The 19,448-nt window shown below is 39.6% G+C and overlaps 1 long non-coding RNA gene across 1 annotated transcript; it reads right to left on the reverse strand.

The window, feature by feature from the left end:
* Positions 1-6,940: 6,940 nt before the first annotated feature.
* On the reverse strand, positions 6,941-8,817 carry LOC121980218. Its single transcript, XR_006111456.1, has 2 exons — positions 7,784-8,817; positions 6,941-7,133 (listed from the first exon to the last, which is right to left on the reverse strand). It is a non-coding gene; the product is annotated as an uncharacterized LOC121980218 (long non-coding RNA).
* Positions 8,818-19,448: the final 10,631 nt, after the last annotated feature.

Below are 19,448 nucleotides of genomic sequence, written 5' to 3' on the forward strand. Positions count from 1 at the left end.
ATCTGAAGTTGGTCCGAGACCAGTGAAGAACGCTCGACCCCGAACGGGGGAGATAAAATGTCTGGCGACCGCTCAACCCCAAATGGGGGAGATACATGTTCTGATAAGCTCGACCCTGAATGGGGGAGAAAGAATATTTGACGGACTAGTCCGCGAAGGCGGGGATTTAATGTCGCCGCTCGACGATCTTCAAGATGGGGTTTTTATAGTCACCGGTTTGACTCTAGAGTTTAACGTCGCCGCTCGACGGTCTTCAAGCTGGGATTTTTATAGTCGCCGGTTCGACTCTTGAGTTTAACGTTGTCGCTCGATGATCTTCAAGCCGGGGTTTTTATAGTCGTCGGTTCAACTCTAGAGTTTAACGTCATCGCTCGACGGTCTTCAAGCCGAGATTTTTATAGTCGCTGGTTCGACTCTAGAGTTTAACGTTGTCGCTCGACGGTCTTCAAGCCGGGGTTTTTATAGTCGCCGGTTCGACTCTAGAGTTTAACGTCGCCGCTCGACGGTCTTCAAGCCGGGATTTTTATAGTCGCCGGTTCGACTCTAGAGTTTAACGTCGTCGCTCAACGGTCTTCATGCTGAGGTTTTATAGTTGCCGGTTCGACTCTAGAGTTTAACGTCGCCGCTCGACGGTCTTCTAGCCGAGATTTTAATAGTCGCCGGTTCGACTCTAAAGTTTAACACCGTCGCTCGACGGTCTTCAAGCCGGGATTTTTATAGTCGTCGGTTCGACTCTAGAGTTTAACGTTGCCGCTCGACGGTCTTCAAGCCGGGATTTTTATAGTCGTCGGTTCGACTCTAAAGTTGAACGTCGTCGCTCGACGGTCTTCAAGCTGAGGTTTTATAGTCGCCAGTTCGACTTTAGAGTTTAACGTCGCCGCTCGACGGTCTTCTAGCCGAGATTTTAATAGTCGCCGGTTCGACTCTAAAGTTTAACGCCGCCGCTTGACGGTCTTCAAGCCGGGGTTTTTATAGTCGTCAGTTCGACTCTAGAGTTTAACGTCGCCGCTCGACGGTTTTCAAGCCGGGATTTTTATAATCACCGGTTCGACTCTAGAGTTTAACATCGCCGCTCGACGGTCTTCAAGCCGAGGTTTTATAGTCGCCGGTTCGACTCTAGAGTTTAACGTCGCCGTTCGACGATCTTCAAGCCGGGATTTTTATAGTCGCCGGTTCGACTCTAGAGTTTAACGTCGCCGCTCGACGGTCTTCAAGCCGGGGTTTTTATAGTCGTCGGTTCGACTCTAGAGTTTAACGTCGCCGCTCGACGGTCTTCAAGCATAACTCAACTCGGCTGATCGGCCCGGGGTCTTCGATAATGAGCTCGCGGCTCAGATAATATACGCCCGACCGATCGGCACGGGGTCTTCGGCATCGAGCCGGTGGCTCGGATAATATACGCCCGGCCGATCGGCACAGGGTCTTCAACATCGAGCCCGTGGCTCGGATATAATACACGCCCGGCCGATCGGCTCAGGTCTTCGACATCGAGCCCGTGGCTCGGATATAATACACGCCCGGCCGATCGGCTCGGGGTCTTCGACATCGAGCCCATGGCTCGGATATAATACACGCCCGGTCGATCAGCTCGGGGTCTTCGACATCGAGTCCGTGCCTCGGATATAATACACGCCCAGCCGATCGGCTTAGGGGCTTTTGGCATCGAGCTGGTGGCTCAGATATGATGGAAACTCGGTCGATCGGAACAGGAGCCCTCGCTTGAGAAACTATGATAAATTCTATGTCCGAAAGAGAATATAGTTGAAAAACTAACCTGTCGACCAGCAGAGGATCTAACTCAATTTCTCGACTCCCGAATACCCGTCGAGTGAGGAGGATACGATTACTCGTCGAACCCCATCGAGGCCATGAGGATGGCGAAACTTTCCAGGTCGTCCATCTTCACGTTCCAGACCAGGTGCGTTCCCACAGACGACGTCAATTTGATCCCGTCGAGAATCTGAGAAGATGAACCTGCTGGCGTGACATGTCTGGAAGGTTGACCGCATCTCCATGACTCGGATGGGGAGTTGTCCTCTACGTTGACCAAGTCGTCCGTAGTCTTCTGGTCAATAGTGCCTGTATCCAGTGACCGGGTTGGCCCGGTCCCTGGCGCTCAGATGCTCGAGGCGGGTCCCACAAATGTTTAAGTAGCCGAACACTAATGACAGAATAGTGAAATAAATGCAGGAAAGGTACGATGACATACCCTGGCCCTGGGGGGGGTGCCCTCGGATGGATGGATGAGCTGGTTGCGGCGCTGATCGAGTCGATGCGGCCGCAAAGAGCAGATAGATGCCTGCCAGATGAGTAGCTGGCTCCGGTGGCTCGAAGTCGGGCGTGATATGGATTCGCAAGGTGACGGACGGTCCGACTACAACCTCGGCTCGCAGGTCGGCATGCAACAGCGGCACGAAGGTCGAACACTCCATCGGCTCACAGGCCGGGATACAATAGCGGCACGAAGGCCGAACACACTCTCAGCTCGTAAGCTGGAATAAAGGCATAGTATGATACCTGAGCCCTCGGAAGGCGACTGCTCGGAGGGTGACGATGCTGCCCGGAGGTGTTGGCGACTGCGGCAGTGGCTACCAGAGATGATGACGCAGGATGTCGGAAGCGTTGGTTACTGCTAAGGGCGGCTGCGACCGCTATAGGCGGCTACTAGGCCCGGCGATGGTGACTGCTGGACTCAGCGGTGATCGCTGGACTCGATGGTAGTGAGGGGTGCAGGCGGACGCTGGGGACATCGGCAGCAGCGGGAGACGGCGTTGGCCGCCGAGGGTGCTGGCTGCCGGAGGTGGATGCGACAGTGGCTGCCAGAGGTGGCGGTGCTACACGACGGCTAGAGGCATCTTCCGCGGCTGGAGGTGCCATCGGCGACCGCTAGAGATGTAGACGGGCGCTGACCAACAGAAGCTCGCTCGCGACAAAGACTCACTGGCGACTGGGCTCGCTGGTAACGGAGGCTCGCGGGCGACAGAGGTCTGCTGTCGGCGGAGGAGGTGTTCGCGGCTGTCCGCGACTTCTAGAGGCGGAGACCCGCCGGCGACAGCGCCTGCTGAAGGCTACCTCGGCGCCTGCCGGAGGCGGCAGCGCTCCCCATCGGTGGCGTCTGCTGGAACCGGCGTCCGCGGGAGGTAGGGGCGGTGACACCCGCTGGCTTCGACACCCACCGGAAGCGAAGGCGAAGGTGCCCGCTAAAGGCGGTCGCACTGGAAGCGACGAGGCCGAGATGGAGAGAGGTGGTTGCTCACTACGGTGTGGCTAGTGCCGGCACGGAGAAGAGGAAATGACGATGCACACCTGGCGGCGATCATCGGAGCAAGGGAAGGAGGGTGACGGCGGATCCCACCTCCCCCCTTGTTCCTCCTGGCGGCCCCCTTAAAACACAAATCGCATCCCTCTCCCAACCCTAACCTTCATATGCCAAAAGACCAAAATATCCTCCTCCAACTTCTTAATCCCTCTCATGCCCTAAAACTACATCCGGATCAGTATACTTTATCTAAGTGATTGTTTGAACAGTTTTATAGCATGCATCTTGACAATAATTACAATTCTGAAGATCACTATCTAGGAAGAATGTTCAAAGGAAAGTAAAGGCTAAGGAGAAGAAACCATATACTCCATTCCCTCTCAGCTATCAAGCAAGGTGAAGTTATTGTTGCAATTTGTAAACATTAAATCTCAGGCTAGACCTTCACACTTATAGATCATTAGTCCCTTTGTTTTCCTTTAATGGTTTGAGAAAAAAGAATTTACTTTTTGTTCCTTTTCATGGATTTGTAGTACCGCCTCTTCATCGACAATTAACTAGAAATCTCATGTGTTGTGTTACTCTATCTTTATTTTAATAGTGTCGTTTGTTGTCATTTTATTAGTTACTTATGAAATTTCTTCATAATGTTGTAAATATTATTTTTGAATGTTAAAAAATTATATATCATATTTTATTTTCAAATTTAATATTTTGAATGGTTTGTAATATTGAAAAATTATTTTTTTCCTATTTTATCTGGAAAAAAAGACAATAATTTTTTACCATTGTTGTAGATAGTTTAAAATTATTGTTAAAGGCTCTATTATTAAAGGCACACACTCAAAGACAACGGTAAAATATCGTTGTCTTTGAAGGAAAAGACACCAGTTTTAAATCTGTTGCTAAACTATTGTCGATCGAGTTAAATGACAATAGTGAAAAACTGTTGTCGTAATTGGTCAACGACAACTGTTTTTCACTGCTGTTTTTTATTCCTTTTAACAATATGACTTTTAACAATAATTTTTTAGGGTTTATAACAACGGTTAAAAACGCTATTGAATCCCAAATTTCTCGTAGTGAGGCGTAAACAAAGGAGAATCATTTTCATAGTTAAATAAGAAATCTTCGATAAAGAAGTAGGATAAAAGAGTCATTAAAAGATGACAGAGGCGTAATAGAGAAAATTTTCCATTACTAAAACTAAAATTAAAACTAAAACGCGAACTAAAACAACAGTTGCAAGAGTGGAAATCAAATAACACAAGGAACTAAACTAAAAGGATACAACTAGATCTATGGTAAATTTCTTCAGTTACTAGTTTGACTTTTTGTTTCCAAAGTAGCGTCCATCTAACTAGTCTGCTTTAAACACTGCTCTTGAAGTCCATAATTCTCATGAGATGGCAAAGATGCATGATGAAATTCGTTACTCTATCTTATATAGACAGAAGATCAAAGTCATAGCAGACAATGAAAATAAATTAAAAATTATTTTTTTTGTCGATCCAGTTGGAAATGAAGCAGCAGAGAGATCAAGAGGAGACGTCGAGCCTCGGTTCGAAGCAAAAACTGCAGTAGTATAGCGACCTGAACTGCAAGTGCCTAGTGTAGGCACACGGGCACGGGCAGTGGCTCGACCATTTCCACACGACCACACCTTCTGCCTCATGTCGAAGGTCAGTAGCGCCAGCCACAACGAGGAGTGCATGAAAAGGAAGTCGTTGGCACCGCAGCAGATGAAATTTTTGCTGTGTAACGTCATGTACACGGAGATTGGCATTTGAGCCACCTCCCGCCATGTCTTATCCTCGAGTTTCAAAATCACCACTCACTCATTCGGCCAGTAGTCTATCATGCCGACCATGACCAATTGGTTCACAGGGCAAGACGGTACGGACAATGAATCGATTCTTGAATCAGAGACTGTAGTGTATTATAGGAGTTTCAACTGCAGTGTATTATACACACACATAGAAATGATATGTTACCCGATGCTTCTTACGCGACCGTGAACGACCTACTGATGTGGCATTTTTTAGCTAGATTTCTTTACATTATTAAATTCTTTTTATTCTCTCCATTCTAGATCGTAAGGCTATTCATTCCACTATCAGTTTTTCAACTTTGTACAATATTTTTCATTAAAATTTATTCTACAACGTACAAGCCCTAGCTGCTACAACGTGTAGCAGCAACACTTTCTTATCAATTTTTGGTTATATAATTGACAGGGAACTTACCAAACATCATTTTTCATATTTCATAACCAATAGTAAATCGTTTCATTTTAAGTTATTAGTCTCTCTAATCCTAATATATTATTAGGGTTTATGCTACAACATACAAACCCGACGCCTACTACAAGACCTATTACAACGTGTGACAGCTACTTGGACATTTAGCTACTGCAACATGTAGCAGCTACTTGGACATTTAGCCGCAACAGTTGTAACCGCTACTTTGACATTTAGCTGCTACACGTTATAGCAGCTACTTGGACATTTAGTTGCTACAACGTGTAGTAGCTACTGAGTATTAGTTGCTACACGTTGTAGAAACTATTTGGACATTTAGATGCTATAGTGTTAGCAACTAAATGTCCAAGTAGCAGCTATATGTTGTAGCTGCTACTTGGACATTTAGCTGTTACATGTTGTAGTAGCTACTTGAACATTTAGCTGTTATAACATGTAGCAACTACTAAGTAAGTCGTTTTATTTTAAGTTATAATTTCCTCTAATATTAATATATTATTTATACGTGATTCGAAATGATCTATTTAATCACTACAAAAAATAGGAGATTCTGGTATGAATTTTGGGACGATTTTTTTTAAAAAATTCGCTGCAAAAAATTCTATGACAAAATTGACGACGAAAAAATATTCATCGCTAATTTGTCGTCCCACAATTTTGCGACAAATTTATGAAAATTTGTCGCAAAATTTTGGGACGAATATTAAAATTCATCGTAGATTTTGTTGGAAATTTGTAACAAAAATTAATTTGTCGCAAATTTCATAATCTCAAATTTGCAATGAACATATATTTTCGTCGCAGATTGGCAAGGAATTATTTTTCGTCGCAAAAAATGTTGCATATTTGCGAAGAAGACAAATAAAAAAAATCCTTTTTTCATCATAAATTTGCGACGAATCTAGATTTTCATCCCAAATTTGGGACAAATCTAGATTCGCCCCAAATTTGGGTCGAATCCAGATTCATCCCAAATTTACAATAAATCCAGATTCGTTGCAAAAAATCATTGCCAATATCGTTGCAAATTGTAAACAACAACGCCAAAAACATTAATTTTTTCTCATATATTTGCGACGAAAATATATTTCATCCCAAATTTGCAACGATTTTGGATTCATTGCAAATTAAGGACGAATCCAAATTTGTCGCAAATCTACAACGAATCCAGATTCGTCGTAAATTAGGGACGAATAAAGATTTGTCACAAATCTGGAACGAATCCAGATTCGTCGCAATTATGATAAATTGCAATGAAAATAATTTCGTGGCAAATTTTATCACAAAACCCAAAATTTTTTCCCAACATCTCCACTGTTTTTACTTTTATCATGTTTATATATTTACATACATACAACATCATAATCACATCATATATAACACATCAACACATATACATCAACACATCCTACAATTAACATATCCAACACATCAAATTAAAATTAAATATTTCATATTCATACATAATAAAACAACATCGAAACAATAAATTATAATATCCAAACATATCAAAGTTCAACCGTCATAATATAAACAACAAACCTAACAAGCCATCTAAACGACAAAAAAATACAAATCGTCATGCCTCAAGACCTTTTTTCTTTCTTCTTATCCTGCGTCAAATTACAAACAAACAATAAATAACTTTTATAACAACAAAATGTGTCTAACAATAAATGATGTGTGCATAACTTAAATCCTTATCATAATATATCAAGGCCTTAGATGGCAAAAGATATGATTCATCCTAAATTGCATGAACCATATATATACATGAAACTTATAACTAAGCATAACAAAAAAAAAATGTATAAGTCAAATAAAAAATTCATGTATCAAATGTTCTATGATATAATAAAAGTATTGAAACCTATATAGCTAACTTTGCATGGATTAGTAGTAGGCAAGTCAAAAATATGAAAAACATAGCATAACATGCAAAGTATCCAAGAAAAATAAAAATATACAAGCAATTATAACATGACATTGAAAAAAAAAAATCCTAATATAAAACTTAATAGATAAAGACTTACTCCATTAGAGGACTGTTAAAAAAAAATTAATAGTAGAGATGATTTATTAATTCTCAAGGCATATATAGAATATAGACCAAATTACTTGGATTTATTGTCACAAACAAGATATTTTCTATCCCTTTAGAATAACAGATACAATAACATATCTCAATGCCCCACCCATAATTATATATAAAATTTAAATCCGTTTAAATGCAACAAATTATGAATTTTAGCTCTATGCTAACCTTCCCATAATGTATCAATTCTCCTTCTGTAAATATCCCATTTTAGGTACATTTCATCGTATGCATATAATCAGTGGGAACCCATCGAAATCCAAGATGATTCCGGTACAAGTCTAGGGTTTCCGTAGGTTCCTTGCTACAAACACAAAGTATTTGCACATTAGCAATTTCAAAACAAAAGAAAATAAAAAAAAAAAATTACAGTCACAGAAACATATCATGTAACCCAGAGTCCAATTCCTTAGTACCAACAGAATTTTTTGTTTGGAGTAATAAAAAATTGGGAACTAGAATTTTAATATCTAATCCACTCACTCTCTTTCTTCATTGTTTTTTACCCATATTTAATAAAGAAGCCTGTGTACTCATAGTATAGGAAAAAGTTAGTAAAGTACATTAAGAAATAAAATATCATTTCCCATCAGTTCAAACATAAGATCTGAGAAGTTAATTCTTGAAAATTATAACTATCATAGACTCAGAATTCTTTTCTCTCGAGAATTGATCACCAACAAGTTGTCAATAAGATTCTCAAGTTCCAATTCTTCTAAAACATAGAATTATAATATCCAAGAGTTTGGTTATTCCAAACATAGCAATCCATAATAGTTTTGGAATGTGGAGACAGAATTCCAAGTTCATAATTTTGTTCTAGACAGGCTGAGTGATTGTCCAATTTTTAATCACAAGTACAATCATGAAAGGAAGAGTTTGTTGAAGGTAAAAAAATAACACAAATAAATTACTTCTAACTCATAAGTGATAAAATTAGCATAGCTAAATCTTAAAAATGTTTAGTGTTGCAGAATTGAGATTTGCCTTAATGTGCATAAAAATTCATGACAAACTCAAAATAGCCTTAATGATCATAATGTTAAATTTAAGCTATCAACATGAAACAACAAATGAACTCTCTATGTCATGTGTACTTACCTAAAAATATGATAAGAAAAAAAATCTAGCTGAAAAAACATCATTTATAAGCTAAAATTCAAAAATATAATTCAAGTGGAAAGGTAAAAAAATACACATATACATACCTGTAAACACTTGTTTCAGTTACTGCACATCTTATAGTGCTAAAGGGCCCTAAAACCATAGACATTGGATGAAGTTGACTCTGAATCTGAAAATGTTAAGAATGGGAATAAGATCTTTTTGGACATGTAATGAAAAATACTAAGTTGAGCACATATTAAATTCAAGAGTAAGAATAAATTTTGGCAGAAGCACTACTCCAATACCACATCATTCGCCACTAAAGTTGGACACTTTATCAGATCAACAGATAAAAAGGCAATTTTTCCTTCGTAGGATCATTTGAAGGACTCATTAGTGAAAAGCTAAAGCTAATTAAGTAGCGAATACTCATATTAATTCATAGCAATAACAATAGCCAGATTCAAATGAGCTCATCCTTCAGTTGCTTGCTGTTCATCAAGGTCTAAAGAGCAAGGATCAAGTCTTACAAGCATCCGGTGGCCTTGTCATGGGCACATATGTTCTTGGGCATCAGCTACTCTACGACGTCGGCCGATGAAATCTTCACCGCCATCAGAAGCTCTCTCACCTTCTCGAACAGGGGATGTGCCTCCACTTCCAGGTAGTTCTTGGCTAAGACCATGAAGGCCTCGACCTTGCTATGCCCCAGCTCGACGTGCATGACCATCCTCCCCTTCCCTATCAGCCCCGGGGCCAGCTTCTCCACGTGCTTGGTGGTGAAGACGATGCGTTTATCATCGCCGCACGTCGACCAGAGGCCGTCGATGAAGTTGAGCAGCCTAGAGAGGGTCACCTTGCTCTCGCCTTTCTCCTTCGGCTCCTTCGCCTTCTTCTCCTTCAACTCCTTGACCTTCTTCTCCTTCCTGGCTTCGTCGCGGGTGCCGAAGAGCTGGAGGCAGCAATCAATGTCCTACGATGATGGACTGGCCAGCGGTGTTGACGATGAGGCGGCGGAGATCGGACGCCAGTGAGGGAAGGGAAAGGAGCACCTCGAGGCTAGCGTGCTTCCGTGTGTTGGAGACGGCGAGATCGACGAAGGCGCCGAAAGAGATGAAGTACCGAAATGAGCTAGGTTTTTTCAGGGGTCGGGTGACATAATGTGATTTAGCGACAGAATACAGTTCGTCGTCGCAAATCTGGGATTAATTTTCAAATTCGTCCCAAATTCCATATTTTTTTAAAAATCAGAATAAATGCTTCTAAAATGTGAAAGATAGACCTAAAGATCTCAGAATGACACGAAATAAGTTTTTATACGTTCGTATCGATCTCCTGATCACATTAATAACTTCAAACATTTTTTTGCCAAATATATTGAGGTCCATAAATTTTTCAAAATGAAAGGACTTTAATTTTTTAAAACCCTAACTATTTTTTACTAAGTCTTAAGCTTGATTAAATCGAATTACTTTAATTAATTAAGAAAAAAATGTTTGGTGAAAAAAATATTTGAAGCTATCAATGTGATCAGGAGATCGATACGAATATATAAAAACTTGTTTCGTATCATTCCGAGATCTCTAGGTCCATCTTCAGTATTTTAGACGCATTTATTCTTATTTTAAAAAAAATCAAAATAAATGTGACTAAAATACGAAAGATGGACCTAAAGACCTCGGAATGACACGAACCAAGTTTCTATGCGTTCGTATCGATCTCTCGATCACATTGATAGCCTCAAATATCAAATATATATATTTTTTAATTAATTAAATTAGTTTGACTTAATCAATCTTAAGGCTTAGTAAAAAATAGTTAGGGTTTGAAAAAAATTAAAGTCCTTTCATCTTCAAAAATTTATGGACCTCAATATATTTGGTGAAAAAAATATTTGAAGTCATCAATGTGATCAAACGATCGATACGAACGAATAGAAACTTGTTTAGAGAAAAATTAGAATAAATGTGTCTAAAATGTGAAAGATGGACCTAGATACCTCGGAATGATACGAAATAAGTTTTTATGCGTTCATATCGATCTCCCGGTTATATTGATATCCTCAAATATCAAATATTTTTTTTTTATTAATTAATTAAATTAATTTAACTTAATCAAGCTTAAAACTTAGTAAACAATAGTTAGTGTTTGAAAAAATTAAAGTCCTTTCATCTTGAAAAATTTATGGACCTCAATATATTTGGTAAAAGAAATGTTTGAAGTCATTAATGTGATCAGGAGATCGATATGAACGCATAGAAACTTGTTTCGTGTCATTCCGAGGTCTCTAGGTCAATCTTTTCCATTTTAGATGCATTTATTCTGATTTATAAAAAAAATAAGAATCTGGGACGAATTTGAAAATTCATCCCAGATCTAGGACAAATTTCCAAATTCATTCCAGGTTCCTGATTTTTTTAAAAAATAAGAATAAATGCGTCTAAAATGCGGAAGATGGACCTAGAGATCTCGGAATGACACGAAACAAGTTTCTATGCATTCGTATCGATCTCTCGATCACATTGATGGCTTTAAATATCAAATATAATTTTTTTCTTAATTGATTTAATTAGAGCAACTTAATCAATCTTAAGACTTAGTAAAAATAGTTATGGCTTGAAAAAGATTAAAGTCATTTCGTCTTCAAAAATTTATGGACCTCAATATATTTGGCGAAATTTTTTTTTGAAGCCATCAATGTGATCAGGAGATCGATACGAATGCATAGAAATGTTTCGTGTTATTCCAAGATTTCTAGGTCCATATTCCACATTTTAGACGCATTTATTCTGATTTTTTCATTATCGGGACCAATTCCGAGCGCCCGGACCAACTCCGGGCACCCTGATCCCTTCCGAGCTTCCGGGCGCCCGAACCTCAATTTTCCAGAAATTCCTTTTCCTACAAGAAAATATTAGTCCGAGGTAAAATAAAAGTTATACTACCCTGCAAAATAAAAATTAGCACAATTAAAGAAAAGAGTAGTAATTAGATTCCGTCTCACCGAGACCGAAATCTAATCACGATCTCAACTTAGATTTCTGAAATGATTCTAAGTTGGATTAACGCCTAAGTTCCTTAACTGGGAATGCGTTCTCAACAAGTCACTCCCCTCCAGTGACTTATCTTAACTTACTTGCCAGACGTCCAGTCAGCCCGTCGACCGGCCTAGACTTCGTGACAGCCATCCGGTCAGCCCGTCGACCTAGCTGGAGTTCATGCCAGACATCCGGTCAGCTTGTGACCTATTTAGGCTTTGTACCAGCTATCCGGTCGGCCCATCGACCTAGCTGGGCTTCGTGCCAAACATCTGGTCAACCCGTCGACCTGTCTAGGCTTCGTGCCAGCTATCCGGTCAGCCTGTCGACCTAGCTGGGCTTCTCCTGCACACTTGATCAAAATGTTATATCACAACGAAACTAACTTAACCTACTTTATCATTCATCAAAATCTGAGTTAGACCGTTAGTGCTAACCGCACCAACATGTACTCCCTACCTTGTTTCTTTAGTACTTTGACCTTAATGCATGAGCTATATTCGGATAGTTGCTATATTTACCTTGACTCCACTCATATTTTTCTTGAGTTTGATACTTACTTGCTTGATATTTGAGATGATCGGATCCATATCTATAAAGTCTCTTATTGCCATCCATGATATTTAGCAGATACTAGATACCATATTTATTTGCTTTGATTGGTATTTTTTTCATATACCTTATTAAGCATACTGGCTTACTGTAGCATACATGATTTCTATTTATATATGTAATGACTGTTGTATCTTACTTATCATGTCATTGCATGCCAACAACTATGTTTCCCTTGTAGTTGAGTGAGTCATTGGTCAGAGCTGCACACTCGACTACTCATGGGTAATGGTAGCTAGAGTTGTAAGCAGCAGATACCCTATTGCTATGTAGCTAGTTAGTTACTATGCAACTATTTACTTGGCCACTCGAGAGTAGTGGTAGCTAGAATGTTGTACAGTTTATCATTGTCCCGACCTTTCGACCATATAGGGGTCGTGGTATAGAGGGGTGGGCGGGAGTAACCATACGTGCATACGCTTTTGTTATTATATTTGCTTATGTTGTTGTTTGCTTACTTATGTTGTTGTTTTATTGTATCCATGTGATATGCTTATATATATTGAGTTATATACCTATTGCATGTGTTATACACTCACTTACTTTTTGGTAGTATGTATATACCTCACATGTTACCCTTGTAGTTATGAGCAGGTATGAACATTCATTATGATATCTTTGTAGTTCATGATAGTTTGTCCTATGAGACTGTATACCTTTGGTTCTCTAGATTTATATTATGCTCATGCACTATCTGTCTATTACCCGCTAAGTCCTAGCACTCACCACCCCTTGAATTGGTTTTTCTTTCACTAGGAAATAGGTAGATGATACAAGGACACTTGGAGGATCCTGACTACTGATCCCACGTCACATCTTAGGACGATTTTCTGGTTTTGTTTTCTACTTTATTTGTGTTTTGAATTTATGAACATGGTATTGTAATAACTCGATGTGGACTTGGAATTTAGCTTTGTGGTTTCTTGTATTTGGTTTGATGTTGTTGTGTCAAGCCGAGCCGACTCACAGTTAGTTGTTTTGTGGTTTTGCGTTCGTTATTTTGTGACTTCCACTATGTTTTGTTACATTCATGTGGGTTGCTTATTATACAACTACGTGGTTATGTTCTTTTTATTCCAACAGTGTGAGCTGTGTATATAATTGAGTGGTTGTGTATGTTCTAGATGTGTTGGCTATTGTTGATAGTTTGTGAGTATCCCTGTGGTATTGTATATATGTTTCATTTGTCACTACTATAGGGGAGGTGTTGTCCAATTTTTGTCGGACAAACTTACCCTCAGGGCATAACAAGCTTTTCATTAATGTAGCAGCTACTTGACCATAATTGCTACAATGTGGTTAAACCCTATAGTCCCTACTACCTTCTCATTATTGTAGCTGCTACTTGACTGTAACTGCTACAACGTGATCAGTAGCCATGTTGTAATAGCAAGCTACTAATCATGTTTAGCAACTAGCCAACTAATAGACATTATGTATCATATTATGGTTAAAAAATCACATTGTAATGTATCATATAATGGTTGAAAACTAATAACATTATAATGAAGCCAAATGATTCTCACTAAAATATGATGTATTTATTTGACAGAATTAAATGGCGAGCCAGAGAACTTCTGCTTCCCATGCATGTCGTAAGAAAGTGCATTGAAAAAGTAATTACCTTCACTTCAAGGCTTTTTAATCATCACTAGACATAAACGATCGACAGATGAAGTTGATAAATGGAAGCTCATTTGCTTGGGCTATAGCCATGCCTGAAATTACAAATATCCAAAGTCTTATACAAAATATGTTTGATAATTGGGACGTTGAAGACAAATGTTTTATCTTTCATAATAAGGAGACTAACTTCACAAGGAAAGATGTTTCACTGATTCTAGAACTTCAAGACCAAAGCGACGAAGTTAATTTACAGTAGCATGCAGCTGCTACCCCGCTATTTCTTCAACACTTTAGTAATGTGAAGTATTCACAGAAGGAACTAGAGAACAAGATGATCAACCTCAGTAAACAACCTTCATCTGCTAAATCCAATACTCTCTTTTGCCAACTTTTAATATTGTATTCCTTTGTTTGTGTTTTATTTACTACTATTAGCAATATATCTAGATTACCAATACAATCACTAATTGATTGTGTAGATGATTTTGAGAATTTAGATAGGTATAATTGGTGTAAAGTTGTATAAGAATATAAGAGCCCACAGCTGGGGGTCATTGGTGTGATGCTTTCACAGAGGCCAAAGCTAGAGGGCCTTGAGAGAAATCACACCAATGGCAAATCACACTCATATACAAATGTGTGTACCAATGATCAATCTAAATATCTGAACATAAAGGAATTTTATTATTTAATTTATTAAATTCTTCAATAAAATTTTTTCTTGTTTTACTAATTTTTTTAATTGTACGAGTAAATGTAGTTCTAGGAACACGTTTAACAAATAGATTAAGAGATTTTTTATAAAAATATTCAAAAGTACATTTAGATCCAAAACTAAATAAAAAATGTTATATGGAAACAAATATTGCTAATGATTCTCTTAATTTATTATCAAAATATAAAAATAAACTAGAATTACTATTTCTGCTAGTGGAAAATCTAGATAATTATGCTTGAGCATGATCAATTCCAAATTATGTCGGGTGCTTCACTTCTATGTGTCGTTTCAATGACCCATAGCTACCATCGGCCTGAAATTTATAGGAAGCATTGCATGCTTATATTTTATACACAATTCTTCTGACAGAAGAGTGACCTTATCAAAATGTTTAGTAAAAATATAAAATTTTAAAGCAAAAATTTTCCAAACCTTAGAAGTAATAGTATCAGTACTTCCTTTTGTTTTGAGTGTCGCAATCGGATTTGGAAGTTGCTCATTCTAATCATCGGTGAATTGAACGTTCGGTTTGCTGTTGTCTTGCCCCTATGAGATTGAGATGATGATACCTTGCCCTCGACCTCCTTCCATTGTAGTTAGAACTCGGAAGTGGAAGTTGAAAGCGGGTAAAATTAGAGTTGAAAACAAGTAGATATTGTGGAATTGAAAATGAGATTATGAGAGTAGTGAGTGGAAATAATAAAATAAACTCTCTATTTATAGAATTTAGAGAATAACGAATACTAAATCTTAGTCATTGATTAAAAAATAGTCAAATGTGTTAAGATCGATGGTCGCGGCTAAAGAGGGGGGTGTGAATAGCCGACTCAAATCGTTCGTTTCTTTCTACAAATTAGGTTAGCGCAGCGGAAATAATATAATAGAAACGAGAACGAGAAGATCAAACCTTAGACGCAGGGATGTAACGAGGTTCGGAGATGAAACTCCTACTCCTCGGCGTGTCCGTAAGGTGGACGAAACCTATCAATCCGTCGGTGGATGAGACCCCGGAGAACCGGCTAATAAATACTCCTTGTGGGTGGAGAAACCTCGCCACAATAACTTGCAACAACAAGATAGAAATACAGCAAGAAATACAAACAATATGAATGTAAAACACCTTGCTTGCCTTCGACTGGTTTCCGTTGATGAAGCAGCAACTTCACGGAAGAACAGCAGCAACTGACCAGCCGGGGAAGCTCACACGAAGCTTCACGAAGCAGAGAGCTCAGCAAAGCTCAAGCACAGCAAGGAGCAGGGGCAAGAAGGAAGAAGAAGTACTGTACAGGCCCTCGAACTCCTTTTATAATCTGCGAAGAAGACACAGAAGAAACTAGCCGTTGCTACGCAATGGCTAGGATGTGGACCGATCAGGCTTCATCCTGTTCGGTCCACAAGGGTCCTGATCGGTCACAAGACCGATCAGGCCCTTCCCTGATCGGTCATGGAGACCGATCAGGTCCTTCCCTGATCGGTCCCAGGACCGATCAGGTCCTTTCCCTCCCAAAGTGATCTCCTTCTACTGATCGATCACTGATCGGTCTGCTGACCGATCAGATAAGCAACAGAATACTTCTGTTTGGTTACTGATCGGTCACCAGACCGATCAGATAACCCAGCGTATCACTGGATCGGTCACCAGATCGATCCAGGTTTAGAGCTCCCAGCCCTAAACCCTACTTGGTCCTGAGAACGAGCTACCGAGCCCTCTCCGACTTCGTCCGATCCAGAGAACGAGCTACCGAGCCCTCTCCGACTTCATCCGGTCCAGAGAACGAGCTACGGAGCCCTCTCTGACCACAGTCCGGAGAACGAGCTACCGAGCCCTCTCCGACTTACCGTGCGAAGTCTCCATCTTGGTCTTCTCCGTGCCAAGTCTCCATACTTGGACTTTTCCCGTGCCAAGCTCCCTGCTTGGACTTTTCACCAGATGTCTGGTCAACCTTGACCCATTTGGATTTCCCTTGCCTGGCTTCACTTACCAGGACTTCCAAACTGCCTAGCTTCACTCACTAGGTCTTTTACCTGGCTTCACTCACCAGGGTTTCCCATCTGCCTGGCTTCACTCACCAGGACTTTCTCCAACTGCCTGGCTTCACTCACCAGGATTTCCCGACTGCCTGGCTTCACTCACCAGGACTTTCCGAACTGCCTGGCTTCACTCACCAGGACTTTCCGAACTGCCTAACATCCCAGTTAGGACTTCCCAGTCAAGTATCCGGTCAACCTTGACCTACTTGACTCTTCTTCATCCAACCTGATCAGACCCTGATCAGTATCTCTCCGCATGGACAACTGCACCTGCATTGTCCATGTCTACATGTCTCTCTGTATTGTCAAACATCGAAACCATGACCAAGGTTTACGCTTGGTCAACTAGGTCAACCTTGACCTAGTGGAAATTGCACCAACAATCTCCCCTTTTTTGATGTTTGACAATACCTTTAAGTTAGGCTAATCCACTAGTCTCAACTTTCCTCATGCCACTAGGTAATGAAACATAAGTTACAACCTTACATTTTCCTTCTAAGAAGGAAACCTCCTTCTTAGATAATGAAGGCCTAACTTAAACCCTTCATTCTCCCCCTATTGGCACACATCAACAAACTCTCCCCCTGAAGAGTAAGTTATCGTTGTTCACAACTTCACTCGTCGTGATCAACAAACTCTCCCACTAATTCCAATGTTCTTCCTTGAACATTCTCTAGACATTCTTCTCCTTTTTGACACACATCAAAAGGAATGAAACAAGGTCAAGAGTTTCTTCCTAATGAAAGTCTCATACCTTTCATTGAAACCCTTAATTTCCCCCTTGATACTAAATTCAACAATCAACTTAGTGATAATCTCATATCACTCAAGTCTTTAGGAGTAAACACTCCCCCTAAAAGTCAACTCCCCTTGACTAATACGTAAAACTCCCCCTAAAGATCAACTCCCCCTTGACCATTGCACCAACAATGTCTTGGAGAGTTTCAAACCTTTAGAACTCTAAAACACCACTTCCACAGCTACAATTTCAGACAAACAGTCAAAATTCAGTAGGTTGGCACGCCCTGATCGGTCACCAGACCGATCAGGGATTCCCTGGATCGGTCACGGTGACCGATCTGGACCGATCAGAATCCCCTCTGATTTCTGATTTCCCGAAATTCAGAAACCTCTGGAAAATCACAGAAAATTCTAAAAATTGTAAAATTTTGAGGATACACTCCTCATAACATATACTATCATGGAAAAATAGTTTTCTATGAAAATAAGTTCCATTTTCAAATCTTGATACAAAGTTCAAAAGTCTTTGAAATAGCTCAAAGTTACTTATCTTTGTATCAACTTGTTCAATGATGAATGCTATCACTAGAAAAGCTTCATCAAGGTTTTTCAAATCAATTTTGAAATGATTTTAAACCCTTCAATTTAGGATCATAATCTTAGGGCTAAATGTACATGACTTGTACATAAGCTTTCCCTATGATCCCCAATTAGAATTAGGCTCATCTAGGTACAAGAACTATGTACCTTGATCCTAACTCACAATCCTAATATCTCACACACATCTAAGGTGTATCAAACGCATCCAAGTTCAATTTTGATGTGAGATATGAGTTTAGGTTATCTTAGGCTAAGGTCTCATGCATTTTCTAAACATCAATTTGATCTCCATATCAAATTGTGTTTTTAACCTTAAATCAATTTCATTGATTATTAATGCAAGAAATGATGACATGACATAAAATGATATCATACATAATAACATGTGTCAATGTCATGATGTCATGGCATAAAGTATGAAACTTAAATAAAGCATGACATATAAATAACCTAAGCATTATCATGACGTTTTAAATGATCATAAAATAAATATGATGTCATGACATGGCATATGGCAAACAATATATGGCAAATAGCACATAAAGGTATATAAAATACCTAATTCTAGCCTTAGTTGCCATTTTTGATAATTTTGATCATTTTGCCATAGGTTCTATATTCCTAAGTGTAATAGACCTAGCATCTTATACCAAAGATTTTTAGATCACTATGTGCCAATTAGATTGACTCTAGAAAACTCCTCAAATTTGATTGGCACATTCTAATCACCTTAGGAATAATTCTTAATTTCATTTTCAAGGCTTGATTATACCTTGAAAAATCCTAAAGTGCCACCTTTTGCCATGATTAGGTTAACTACCTATTCAAGTAAGGTTGGCACACCCTAACTCATCTAGCGTGATGAAATCACGCTCCTAGGAACCCAATACCTATTGGAGCTCATTGGGTTCACTAAATATTCACTAGGGATGTCTTCCCTAGCAACCCTCCTAATGACCCTCCTAGGCTTTAAATCCTTGGTCATTTGGGACTCATCAAGATCCACTCTAGGGGTGACTCCCCTTGTGACCTTGGTGATGGTCTTCCTAGCCCTAGATATTGTTCCATAATCGAATGGAACATTGTGATAAGTGGGCTTGACCATTTGGGACTTAGGTTTGTGACCCAAACCTTTCTTGTCCTTGGACATTGGTTTTTGACCCTTAAACCCTAGAGATGACTTCTCCAAGTTCTTAAGAGTCTTTTCTAAAGTATCAAGTCTTGACCTCAAGACTTGATTCCCCTTCTCTAATACCTCAATTTTTAATTTTTCATTTTTCTTTGAGGTATTCCTAGGCATGTGTCTAGTTGATTTGGGATTCCTACCTAGGTTTTCCTTAGCCTTAGATGAATTAATCCT

This window comes from Zingiber officinale, chromosome 5A, assembly GCF_018446385.1.
Source record: "Zingiber officinale cultivar Zhangliang chromosome 5A, Zo_v1.1, whole genome shotgun sequence".
Classification (NCBI taxonomy): Eukaryota; Viridiplantae; Streptophyta; class Magnoliopsida; order Zingiberales; family Zingiberaceae; genus Zingiber; species Zingiber officinale.